Below are 13119 nucleotides of genomic sequence, written 5' to 3' on the forward strand. Positions count from 1 at the left end.
TGAAAAGCCATCTTTGCATTGTTCCTGTGGCTCCCTCTCCTCTCGCTGCAACCACCTCCGCCGCTGCAGACTCCTGCAACTTCTTCCCCAGAGTCCTCCAACTCTCATTAAAACAAACAAACAAACAAACAAACAAACTACTGCACCCTAGCTCAATGGATAGAGTGTCAGCCTGCGGACTGAGGGTCCCAGGTTCGATTTCGGCCAAGGGCACATGCCCGGGTTGTGGTCTCGATCCCAGTAGGGAGTGTGCAGGAGGCAACAATCAATGATTCTCATTATTGATGTTTCTATCTCTCTTTCTCCCTCTTCTTTTCTCTCTAAATTCAATAAAATATATTTTTTAAAAATCCACTGCATAGGATCACCGGCAGGCCCCACCATGTCAGACACGGCCGTGGAAACCAGCTCTGAGATCACCACCAAGGATGACAATGTTGACCCCCCAAAGCAGAAGACTGATGAGGATGAGGATGACTAGACAGCAAAAAAAGGAAAAGTCAAAGGCCTCTGTGGCCTATTCATCCTCCACTTCCCGTCTCAGAGTCTAAACGTGGTCACCTTCCAATAGAGACTCCCGCCCGCCTGCCCGCCCCCCACCCAACCAAAACCACAACCTGAATTTGCCACAGGGGAGAAAAAAAAAGAACCAAAACCTTTAAACCATGCTTTTTTTTTCTTGAAAGACTTTAGAAAGGGAAATTTGTTTGTATTTTTTATTTACATTTTATGTTTTTGTACATATTGTTAGGGGTCAGCCATTTTTCATGATCTTGGGATGACCAAAGCAGCCTTTGGAGCATTCTCTGTCCTACTTCTGACTTTACTTGTAGTGTAACCATGCTCATTATAATCTCAAAGGAGAAAATAAAACCTTGTAAAATAAGCAAAAACAGCCTTAGACGGTTTGGCTCAGTGGACAGAGCGTCAGCCTGCAGACTGAAAGGTCACAGGTTCGATTCCCGCCAAGGGCACATGCCTGGCTTGTGGGCTCGATCCCCAATAGGGGACGTGCAGGAGATAGCCAATCAATGATTCTCTGTCACCATTGATGTTCCTATCTTTCTATCCCTCCCCCTTCTTCTCTGAAATCAATAAAGATATATATATATATATTTTATAAAAAAGCAAAAACAACAACAACAAAACAATCTTATTCCGAGCATCCCAGTAACTTTTTGTGTATGTACTTAGCTGTACTAGAAGTAGTTGGTTTATATGAGATGGTTAAAAAGGCCAAAGATAAAATAGGTTTCTTTTTTCCCTTTTTTTGTCTATGAAATTGCTGTTTATTTTATTTTATTTTATTTTATTTTATTTTATTTTATTTTATTTTTGCCTGTTTGATGTATGTGTGAAACAATGTTGTCCACAATAGTATGGGAATTTCATTTTGCTGAGTTGTTCTAACAAAATAAATAAATAAATAAAAAATTATTATGGAGATGTAATTCATGTAACACAAACTTTACCATTTAAAAGTGTCCAATTCAATGCCTTTTATTATGTTGTCTAACCATCACCACTATCTGAGTTCCACACATTTCCATCACCCCAACAAGACTCTGTACCTGTTAGCAGTAGGTCAATCTCTCCTCACCCATCTCCTGTCAATCACTAATCTACTTTCTGTCTCAATGGATTTGCGTCTTCTGGACGTTTCATATAAACGGAATCATATATGTGGCATTTTGTGTCTGGCTTCTTTTATGTGGCAGAATATTCTGCTTCTTTTTTAAATTTACCTTCTTATTATCTGTTATCCCTTTTATATTCTAAGCGGCTCTAATACCTATAATAGCACCCACCATAAGTCATGAAATATGGATTAAGCACTTGCTATGTACTTTGTACCCAGTAATACAAAAACCCTCCCCTCCAAAGAAACTCTAACCTCCCTTTTCTCCTCAGTGATCTCCTAGGCTCCCCTGTACACCCCTAAGGTGGGGATGGGCTCAGAGTTGGCTAGTGGTCTTTTGGGGGAGTCTCCCTTTCCTGGCCCAGCAGACATGATCCAGCTCTTTCTACAAAGGGACACCTCACACCAGCACAGGGCCCCCAAACAAACGGAAACAAAAGAAAGTCCTGATGAGCACCTGTTTCTAAGGGGCTTCCCAGTTCCTTTGGTTCTTATTCGAGACGAATTTGTGGGACAATTCAAATAATTGCTTAAATAAAAAGGGGAAGGGGCCACGGGTCAAGGAATACGGGAGGCCTCTAGTGACAGAGAGAATAGCCTTTCCCACCACCAAGCAAGGAGATGGGGGTCTCAGTTCTACAGCCGCAAGGAAATGAATTTTGCCAACAGCCTGAATGAGCCTGGAAGTGGACCCTTCCCTCTGCCTCCAGAGGAGGACGCCGACAGGCTGCGTCCTCAGCCTGGGAGACCCTGAGCTTAGGCCACAGCGGAGCCTCCATGGACTTAGGACCTACAACTCTGAGCTGGAAGTAGTTTAGAAGAAGAGGGGGAGGAGGAGGAGGGGAAGGGGTGTAGGGGGAGGGGGGAGAGGGAGGGGAAGGGGAGGGGGAAAAGGAAGGCGAGGGGGAGGGGGGAGAAGGAAGGAGAGGGGGAGGGGGAGAAGGAAGGGGAGGGAGAGGAGGAGAAGGAAGGAGAGGGGGAGGGGGAGGGGGAGGGGGAGGAGGAAGGGGAGAGGGAGGGGAAGAGGAGGGGGGGGAGGAGAAGGACAAGAAGGAGAAGGAGGAGAAGGAGAAGGAGGAGAAGGAGAAGAAGGAGGAGAAGGAGGAGAAGGAGGAGAAGGAGGAGAAGGAGGAGAAGGAGGAGAAGGAGGAGAAGAAGGAGAATATATTCAGTTTGCTGCTTTGGGTTCTCAGCTGAAAGCAGGCTTGCTCTGAGGCCTGGAGCGCTGTCTGGCTTAATTAGGCCAAGGAGCAGATGGAATAAGAGTTAAGAAATCAGGCACTGCAGCCAAACTAGCCAGGGTTTGAATTCCAGCACTGCCACTTACTACCTCCGTCACTTGAGCAAGTTATCCTCCCCGTGCCTCATTCCCCAGTAAGTATTTCAGAATATTATTTTTGTATTGAGTGAACATAGCAAAATCTTGACGAAGTCTTAGAAGCATGGCAGGCACATAAATACTTTCTGGATGTTTCTCAAATTAAAAGTAACTCCCCCGGACAATGTATGTGTGCATAATGGGGCGACTGGTTCCGAGTGGTGCTGAGCCCCTTTAATGATTCTCCTGGTTAGAAATACTGGCTGTGGTGGCCTCCAACCAGTTTTCTTACCTCATTTAAAGACCAAAAGGGAAATTCACTTCTGTTTCCAAATAGGGGAAAATTACAACATCCCCAATTATTCATTAGTAGAAGAATAAACACAGGCGCTACCAATGATAGCTTATCTCTGGATATCGTCTTGGGAAAGGGCCTATGCTCTGCCTTGGCAATGGGACGTGGTTAAGGTCATGGGCTTTGAAGCCAGACTCCCTGTGACTGATTCCCAGCTTAGCTACCTATCGTGGTGTGACCTGGGCTAAATCACTTAACCTCGCTGTGTCTCAGTTTCCCCACCTGTAAAACGGGGTTAATATAACTTATCACACAGAACTATTGTTAGGATAAAATCAATAACTGGAGAGCACCTAGCATATCATTTAAGTATTTAATAAGCCTTAGCTATTACTGTTGAATTAAAAAATAGCACAAATATTGCCGAAACCAGTTTGGCTCAGTGGATAGAGCGTCTGTCTGTGGACTGAAGGGTCCCAGGTTCGATTCCAGTCAAGGGCATGTACATTGGTTGTGGGCACATCCCCAGTGGGGGTGTGCAAGAGGCAGCTGGTCAATGTTTCTCTCCCATTGATGTTTCTAACTTTCTATCCCTCTCTCTTCCTCTCTGTAAAAAATCAATAAAATATATATTTAAAAAAATAGCACAAATATGCTTTAGGGCTTAAATATATGTCTATGCAATAAAAAAAAAAATCCTATGAGAGAGTTTATCAAATGCTCTAAAACTATGACTGCTTTTTGCTCTTTGTGACTTTCTGTATTGTCTGAAAATTTTTTTATAATGGTAAGCTGATACTACTTTTGTAATTAGAAAGAAAAATTAAGTTAATTCCATTTGTGGGTGGAAGCTTAATAAGCAACTCCATCCTCAGTGAATTGTTTCCTGTCCTCGCCTGTGTTGTCTGAGGACGGTTTCTGCCTGGGGAATTCTTGCCGGAGCGTGAAGTCGTCTGTGTTTGCTCACGTCCTCTCCCTGTGAGTCAGGCGAGCCTGTCAAAGGCCGGGTGGGCTCTCCTTCCCTCTGCTCTTTTCTGTTGCATAAAAGGAGGCGCTGACCCACCCGTACCCTGGCTCCTCCGGCTGTTTATTTCACACACAGTCATTCAGCAAGGTTCGGCAAACCAACAGCCCAGCCAGCCAGGAGAAATCCATGCATTCATCTCAAAGGGAGAGGCAGATTCATATCTATTACCCTGGAAAGATGGTTTTGATCACAACACTCCATTAAAACAAACTACATACATAACGATATTTGTTTAAAAAAAAAAAATAAGTATTGAGTACTTTAACCATTTGGTTCAAGACCTTGGGGACACAGCAATGATAAGCAGAGAGGAACCCCTGCCCTCGTAGAGCTTACATAGAGACAGTGCACAAGAAAACAAAATAAGTTAATTTAGAGAATGAAAAATGCTATGGTGCAAGAGATGGGGTGGGGGCAGAGCTATGTAGTTGGGTGGTTATAGAAGGCCTCTTGAGGAGGTGGCATTTGAAGGTGTAGAGTGTGATTCCAGTTTTTTCTCTGTGTGTATGTCTGTTTATTATAAACTAGAGAAAAGGTATACTCACCAGACTTTGTTTTTATTTATTTTTTATTTAAAAAATATATATTTTAGCCGGGACCGGTTTGGCTCAATGGATAGAGCATCGGCTTGGGGACTGAAGGGTCCTGGGTTTGATTCCGGTCAAGGGCATGTACCTTGGTTGCAGGTATATCCCCAGTAGGGGGTGTGCAAGAGGCCGCTGATCAATGACTCTCATCGATGTTTCTAACTCTCTATCTCTCTCCCTTCCTCTCTGTATAAAATCAATAAGATATATTTAAAAAAAAAAAAAAAAAATATATATATATATATATATATATATATATATATATATATATATATATATATATTGATTTTTCACAGAGAGGAAGGGAGAGGGATGGAGAACTAGAAACATCAATGAGAGAGAAACATTGACCAGCTGTCTCCTGTACAGCCCCCACTGGGGATGTGCCAGCAACCAATGTACATGCCCTTGATCAGAATCGAATCTGGGACCTTTCAGTCCAGAGACCAACGCTCTATCCACTGAGCTAAACCAGTTTTGGCCAGACTTCGCTTTTAATTCAATACTTCTGGAGTTCTATTTCATGCATTGGCCTGGGCAAAATTTTAGGATGCCAAACTGATTTGGGTAGGCATGGTCCTACCTTCACAGGACTACCTCCTTCTCTGTCAGACTAGGTGGACTCTGGACTCCTCATTGCAAGTAACAGAAACTCAAAGTAGTCTAAAGGGAAATCGGGTCACGTGAGGAAAAGTCCAGTGGTACAACTCATTCAGGTATGGCTGGATCCAGGAGCTCAAGAGTGTCAACAGGCCTCTGCCCCTCTCCATCTTCCCTTTCTCCCTTCTGTTGGCTTCACTCTTAGGCATGTTCTTTCCATGTGGTCACCAAGGTGGTCTCTAGCAGCTCCCAGCTTCAGACCTTCCAGCTCAGCAATCCTAGAGAGAAGAGAGCACCCCTTTCCCTGGGAAGACCAGCACAGGTTTAGAGCTGCCAGTCCTTGGGCCAGTTTGGATCACATGCTTTCCCTGAACCAATCACATTGGTCTGAGGGATGGGGGACTTCAGGTGAAGATAAGACATCTGCTCCTGGTGCCAGAGGGGAGTCTCACTCGCTTGAACCACGTCTACTGAGGAGGGCGAGAGGCCATCAATCTTACAGGAAGGCTAAAGAACAGAGCATGATCAGCACAGATGTAACATTAATGGTTTGCCACACAATAATGACACGGGATAGGAACACTTATTTCCATTTTACAGAGTAGAAGAGAAGGCTAGCAGCTTTTGTAAGGCGAGGCAGCTAAGTGGAGAACTTCCAATGAAAGTCTGTCTGATGCCAAAACTCCCAAATGATGATGATGATGATAATGTTGACAATTTTATTAAGAACTACTATTTGTTGAGCACCTACTGTGTGCTAAGCTTTGTAAGCATGATCTCATTTCATTCCCCCTGCAACCCTTGAGGCAGGTGCAGTGGACAGTGTAGTTGACTCCTTGATATCCATTCCAGCCCAGCCACAGGCCTGGGACCCAAGCCAGTGGTCAGCAAACTCATTAGTCAACAGAGTGGCAAACCGCAGCTCGCGAGTTGCATGTGGCTTATGAGCCGCAGTTTGCCGACCACTGGTCTAAACCAATCATAGGAATTGTATCCTCTTGCCAGAGGTTGGTTCAGGAATGGGCAGGTGACCCAAATCTAGCCAATGAGAAGGGAATACCATAAATAGTTGCCAGGATAGTTCTTCCTCATTCTTCCAGGAGGGAGGCTGGAAGTGATTTTATTGCCCACTGGACATGAAAGAGGATGCCTGTAGCCCTGATAGCTCTTGGTGGTCATCCTATGATCACGAGGAGAACCAGCCTCGGGATGAAACCAACACTGTGGACAGCAGAACAGAGATGGAAAGAACCCGGGGCCTTGATGTCATAAGGCTGGCAGATACCACTGTCCGGAGGGGAGGCAGCATTGCCTATCCCAGTTAAGCCAGTTTGGGTTGTATTAGCTTTTTCTTTCTAGCGAAAGGCATTTCATGAACTCGGTATGGATTTTTTAAATCTTCATTCACAGATGGAGAAACTGAGGCTCAGAGAGCTCAAGCGAGTTGCCTGAGGTCACATAATGAGCAAAGCTTTGATCCAGGGTTTGTCTGATTCCAAACTCATCACGCAGTACAGTTCCCACCCAGCAGTAACCTTCCTTTTGCTAGATGCTTTTCAAGCACCATGGAGTTAGATCCCTATAACTACCAAGTGCTTTTCCTATGCCCACTTTGTAGACCACAGACATCCACAGGGGAGGGGAAGCTGTTTAGCAGAGCGGCTTTGGGATCTGAGGATTGCTTACAGATTCATGATTCCTACATCACCAAGGGCAGACAAGGGGCTGGGGAGAAAGGAATTCCTGGAGGTTACAAAAGGCCAGGATTCTGTTTCAATCCTGCTGATGTGTTGAGCCAGGAAGATTGGCAAATAGAGGCCCAGACACTGGTTTGTCCTCTCTAAGGATTCACTCTTAATTAATCTTAAATTCGAGTAAGGAAAAAAAACAAATCCATGGAGGTAATACATTGCCATTATAGAAAAAGGTTGGAAATATAAGCATGTAATAAGGTAACATAATTCAGAAATCTCATCGTACTTGAGCTGTGTAATTGTTAGCAATTATGCTCGATATTTTTGTGCTGCCGTTTCCTCAGAATAAGGTAGTTCAGGGAAGCCTCTCTGAGGAAGTGGCGGAGCTGAGATGGAGGTGTCGTGGGAAGAGAGTTCCAGGCAGAGGGAACAGCACCTGCAAAGACCCTGAGGTGGAAGGGAAGTTGGCAGAGTAAAGGGACAGGAGAATGGCCAGTGGGGTTCATGAGAAGCAAGGGAGTTGGGAGTTGAAGGAGATGAGGTCCGGGAGACAGACTTAAGTCCAGTCACAGACGGGGAAATGGGCTCAAGGCCAGGGAGCTGCTCATGTGCCCAGCCCATAGGTGATGGGTAGGCCAGAATATAAGCAGGTTTATTAATCAGCATCAGGCTTCTGGAAGGAAGACAAGGTGAGAGACACTGCCCGTTGAGTCTGGTATATTTTCACCAGCCACTGACTCTGTGCCAGGCGCTGACAGGAGTTCTGGCCTCCAGATTGTTTGCTTTGAAGATCAGAAATTCAGGGATAGCCAAGGCTGTGAAGAGGTATTTTTTCCAAAGAGGACACATGACTGGCCAACAAATGGACGCAAAGATCCTCAAGGCCCCTCCAAAGCAGGCACTTCAAGTTTGAATGCTTAGAGATGTTTCGCAACCATGGACTGACAACAGTTTGAAAATCAGAAAATGTTAAAGCATGGTGGAGTGGTTCATAGCCCAGGCTCTGGAAGCAGGCTCTTTGAGTTCTTCCTGAGCTCTGCCACTCCAGAGTGGCTTGAGGCTAGTTACTTCACCTCTCTGTGCCTCCGTTTCTCTTTTGTTGTATTTTCATTTCTCTATCTTCCTGTTCCCACTGCTTTTATCCCCAAGGAGTAACTGTCAGAGGCCCTGGATAAGTGCTGTTCTAATAAAGGTCAGGGAGGGACAGATGACGTGGAATATCTTATCACTGGCAGGACAGAGCTGGAAGCCTTACAGATGCAGCACACCCGGGGACGGAACAGGACTGACTCCTGCTGTGGGCAGGGAGCTGGCTGGAGCCTTGGAATGATGGGTTCAGGGGGAGATTGATGAAAATTGGGCAGGCAGGGGTGGATCCCGGAGCTGTTCCATGGCCAGCCAATGGGGTTTCTCTCATCGGGACCCTTTTTGTTGTGCATACCAGTAGGTCACTGCTTGCCCCTGTTTACCAGCTGAAAAGTAGGTTAAGGAAAATATAATTATGAAGCAAATATTTTCAAAGAATGCTTGCCGGGAAGTATTGGTGGGAGGGTCTGGAAGTGAGACAGGGAAGGGAAAGAAGCCAATATCAGGTGAGTTACTGAGGAGGTCATCACTCTGGGCAACTGAAGCTCCAGCCCACCCTGGAGCTCCAGGACACAAAGTGACACATACCTCAGAATTGTCCACCCGAAGAAAAGGAGTAAGGATATTTATCTACCAACTCCTGTCAGTATTGGTTAAGGACCCTTCACAGGGGAAGGTGAGCCCTCCCTCCTCAGCATTCTCTAGGGAAGGAGGAGTAACTATATGTAGGAGCCTGGGACCCCACCCTGTGGAGCCACGGCATCCTGGCTTCTCCATCGGTACTAACATCCCTGTCCACATGGTCTAGAATGGCTTCTCAATACCATGTCTGTTATTTCAGCCAACAGGAAGGGAACAGTGGAAGGGAGAGCAGAGCCCATTCCTTGTGAAGGGCAGGCCTGTGGCTATGTGGAGGAAGAGCTTTGCATTGCCTATAACTTAGTCACATGACTCCAGCTGGTTGCAAAGGGGCCTGGGAAATGTGGTAAAGCTGTGGGAAGCCGCCTGTCCAGCTAAAACTCAGGTGTTCTCTTACTAGGAGAGAGAAGGCAGAAATAGATATTGGGAGGATGGAGGGGGCGGGGGGGGGGGGACTGGGGGGGAAAACAGGATCATTTGTAATCTTTGGCCAAAGCTTCTGACTCAAAGTAGTTCTACAAAAGATACCTGCTATTGTTGTCACCTCTACTTTGAAAAACCCTGTAGGAATATTTGAAAGATGAACTTAAATGCTGATTCCACCCTACATTGGACTTTGGAGTCAATGTAGTACAGTTTAAATCTTTATTTTCATGCCTCCTGGGTTGTGTGACCTTCGATAAATTACTTAACCTCTCTGAGTCATCTGTCAAGCATGGATAAAGGTAGATTGCTCATACAAGGTCTGGGAAAATCAAATAAGACAGTGACCATAAAGCTCAAGCGTAATGTCCAGCCTAAATGGATGACCAATACATGGTTATTTTTATTATTAAGAAATGTGTATGGTAGATAAGAAAATGAGCTCAGAGATCAGACAGATTTGGGGTCAAATATACAATCTTCTGCTTCCTAGTGGGGCAAATGGTTTAACCTCTCTGCACCTCAGTCCCCTCATCTGTGAAATGGGAGCAATAACAGGCCCAGCCCACCAAGTGGTTTTGAGGCTCTAAGCCTTAGGAATCTAAGTCTAAGGAATGGCTGGCACATGGAGACCAGCCAAGCAAAGTGAGTTATTGTTGGGTTCCTGCTTCCACTTGGAGCTTGTGGAGGAAGAGGTCGGGTCAAAAGGTTTAGCCACAAACAATGTTGCGCAGAGAAGTCATACATGAAAGAATTAGTGCCGTGTGAGAACATGACGTTCACAAACAGGAAAACACTCTTTGGTGCTGGGAGTCAGGGTAACGGAGACCATGGAGGGTGGTGGTAGAGACTGGAAAGGGGCTGCTAGGTGACTGGTATCATTCTGTTCTTTGGTCTGGGGGCTGGCCACCCTGGGGTGCAGCCTTGGTGAGAATTTATTGAGTTGTCATTTGTCCAGCGTGTACTTCTCTGTGTGTATGTTACACTTCAATAGAAAGTATTCTTCAAAAAAGTATCTGTGGTCTGTTGGCAGGCAGCAGTGGCTGAAGGGCTGAGGGATACAAATGGGCCTCTTCTCTTGCCAGCCACCAGTTTGTTTCCTCTCGAGGTATGGGCATTAGCTTCCGCTCCAAAAACTCCTGTTGGCACCCACAAAATCCCCCTACCCTTAACCCTGTGACGCAGCCCCATCACCACATCCGGTTTCAGTCTGTGTCCACAGAGCTTCCTCCCGCCTGTGATACGGTCTGATGGCCACATCTGGGCCCAGTCTGGCGCAGTCAGCCTGACTGACCATGTAACCAGTTCCTGGACAGGAAATGTCAATAACTCACCGTGAACAGTAGACTCATAGTCTTGATCAACACAAGTGGGGGTGGTGGTGTTCATCTTTATCTCATTAAGTCAAACACCCTTGGACACTCACTGTGTATGTAACTCTGAGGAAAGAACATTCCACTCAGAGGAGAGTGCAGAATTGAAGCGAGAGAAGTTGTAGGGAACAGACCCCTGCAATGTTAATATCATAAAACAAAGAAAAGCCAGGAGTCATCCCCGATGAAAGAAAACTAAAGAGGCACAGTCACTAGATGCGAAACATGACCTTGAACTGGATCCTGTACTAGAAGGGAAAGTGCTCTAAAGGATATTGTTGCATTAACTGACAAAATTAGAATGTGGATGGTGGGTTAAAGCGTTGTATCGAGGTAAATTTCCTGTATTTGGCAACTGTGGTGTAGTTACATAAAATAATATCCTGTTCTTAGGAAATATATGCTGAAATATTAAGGGACAAATGGGGCATGGTGTGTGCAATCACAATTCCCTAATTCTGCTGTTCAGAAAAATAAATATTAATAATAATGAATATATATTCACATAAAGAGAGAATGATAAAACATGGTAAAATATTAAAAATTGGTGAATCTGGGTAAAGGGCATACTGGAATTCTCTGAATTATTCTTGTAACATTTCTATAAATTTTAAACTATTTCACAACCTTTAATTGTGGCTGCTTCTAGGGTAAGTAAAAGTGAAAAAAATAACAGACATTCGTGTTTTAGACACACATCCTCGGCATTGTGTGAATCCACTTACGTGTTTGAGATGGCTCTCATTTATTTCGCTCAAGTATTCCCACTGCATGGAGGAGGGAACCGAGGCTCAGAGAAGGAGAGAGCCCAGAACCAAAAACTAACCAAAAACTAACCCAGGTCAGTCTCACTTCAGAGGCCCCAGAATCAGTTGGGCAGGATCTTTGCCTTTAAGTAGAGGAGACTTCTCAAAACCGCCTTCATTATTTAAAGGGGAGAAAAAAAGCAGTAGGCTCTTAACTATGTAGGTGTGTGTTGCCCATTGTGAACATTAATGTGGGGTGTAGCTATTTGACCAATTAGTCATCCAAAAGACATTTATTGAAAATCGTTATTGGACCCAAAGGCAGATTTACCAGAACTGGGAGGGGTTAGAGGAGTTCTAGAATGTTCCGGGGTGACTGAGGGGCAGCCAAGATACAAACAGGAAGCATCAGTATGTCAATTGCCCAATAAAAGAAACATTATTTGCATTGTCAGTAAATACCCACTTTCTTCCTATTTCATATTTGGAATTACGTATTCTTCTTCTAAAATTGCATGAACTTTGGAGTCCATAACCACTAAGAGTCCAGAGGGAGCTCCAAGTCTGATGGGGCCGAGAAGTCACAACACAGTACGGATGCTGTGCTGGGGAAGTAGAGGCACCGTGGACAGCCTGGTCCAATCACTCAGGAGGTCCCAGGGCTTCTCTTCCCCTTTCCTAGCAGTTGCCTCCAAAGCTCCTTTTGGACCCGCCATTGATACTTTCATTGCCTGCTCTCCTGCTGTCCTAAAAGTGGCCTGGTAACTGCCCATGGCTCTATAGCACATGTGTGGTAATATTAGGTAATCAATATGTGCTGGACACCCTCCTAACTCCTTTACTGAAAGTATCTCATTTAAGTCCTAGAGCAACTCTGTAAGGGACATACTATCACTCCATTTTACAGATGAAGGCACTGAGGCACAGAAAGATTAGTGCCTCGCCAAGGTCACAGAACTGGCAGTGGGGGAAGCAGGAGTCAAACCTGGGCAGTGGGTCCACGATCCCCCAATACCATGGGCCTTTGTGGCTCACACCTACCCCGAATCACAGTTTTCCTTTGGGGATGCACTCGCCCCCAATAGACCATATGATTTGGGTAGAGCTGACCACACTCCCTGGCTCTACCGTGAATCATGTCACCCAGTGTTGGCCCACCAGAGCCACAAATTGTGCTGGCCATAGTGATTAATTCAATAGTGACCTCAGCCAGATCAGTGAGACACCTCCCTCAATCCTTTACTTAAATAATGCAGAAGAGCCCTAGCCAGTTTGGCTCAGTGGCTAGAGGATTTGGCTTGCAGACTGAAGGGCCCCAGGTTAGATTCCGGTCAAGGACGGCACATCCCCAATAGGATGTGTGCAAGAGGCAGCTGATTGATGTTTCTAGCTTTCTATCCCTCTCTCTTCGCTCTGTAAAAAACTCAATAAAATATATATATTTTTTTAAAAAGGCTTGTACCCATTATTAGCCATTTAACCTCCCAATCTCTTTCCTTGCAGCCCTTGCCAGCCACTAATCTGCTATCATCTCTATAGATTTGCCTAGTCTGGACATTTCATATAAATTCTATATAATAAAGAAGTAATATAAAAGTTGAGTGGTTAGGAGGTGATCAGGCTGGCAAGCAGGTGAGCAGTTGGGAGCCAGCAGTCCCAGATTGTGAGAGGGATGTCTGACTGCCGGTTTAG

The sequence above is a fragment of the Pipistrellus hanaki genome (genome assembly GCF_964339955.1).
Source record: "Pipistrellus hanaki genome assembly, chromosome: 6".
Classification (NCBI taxonomy): Eukaryota; Metazoa; Chordata; class Mammalia; order Chiroptera; family Vespertilionidae; genus Pipistrellus; species Pipistrellus hanaki.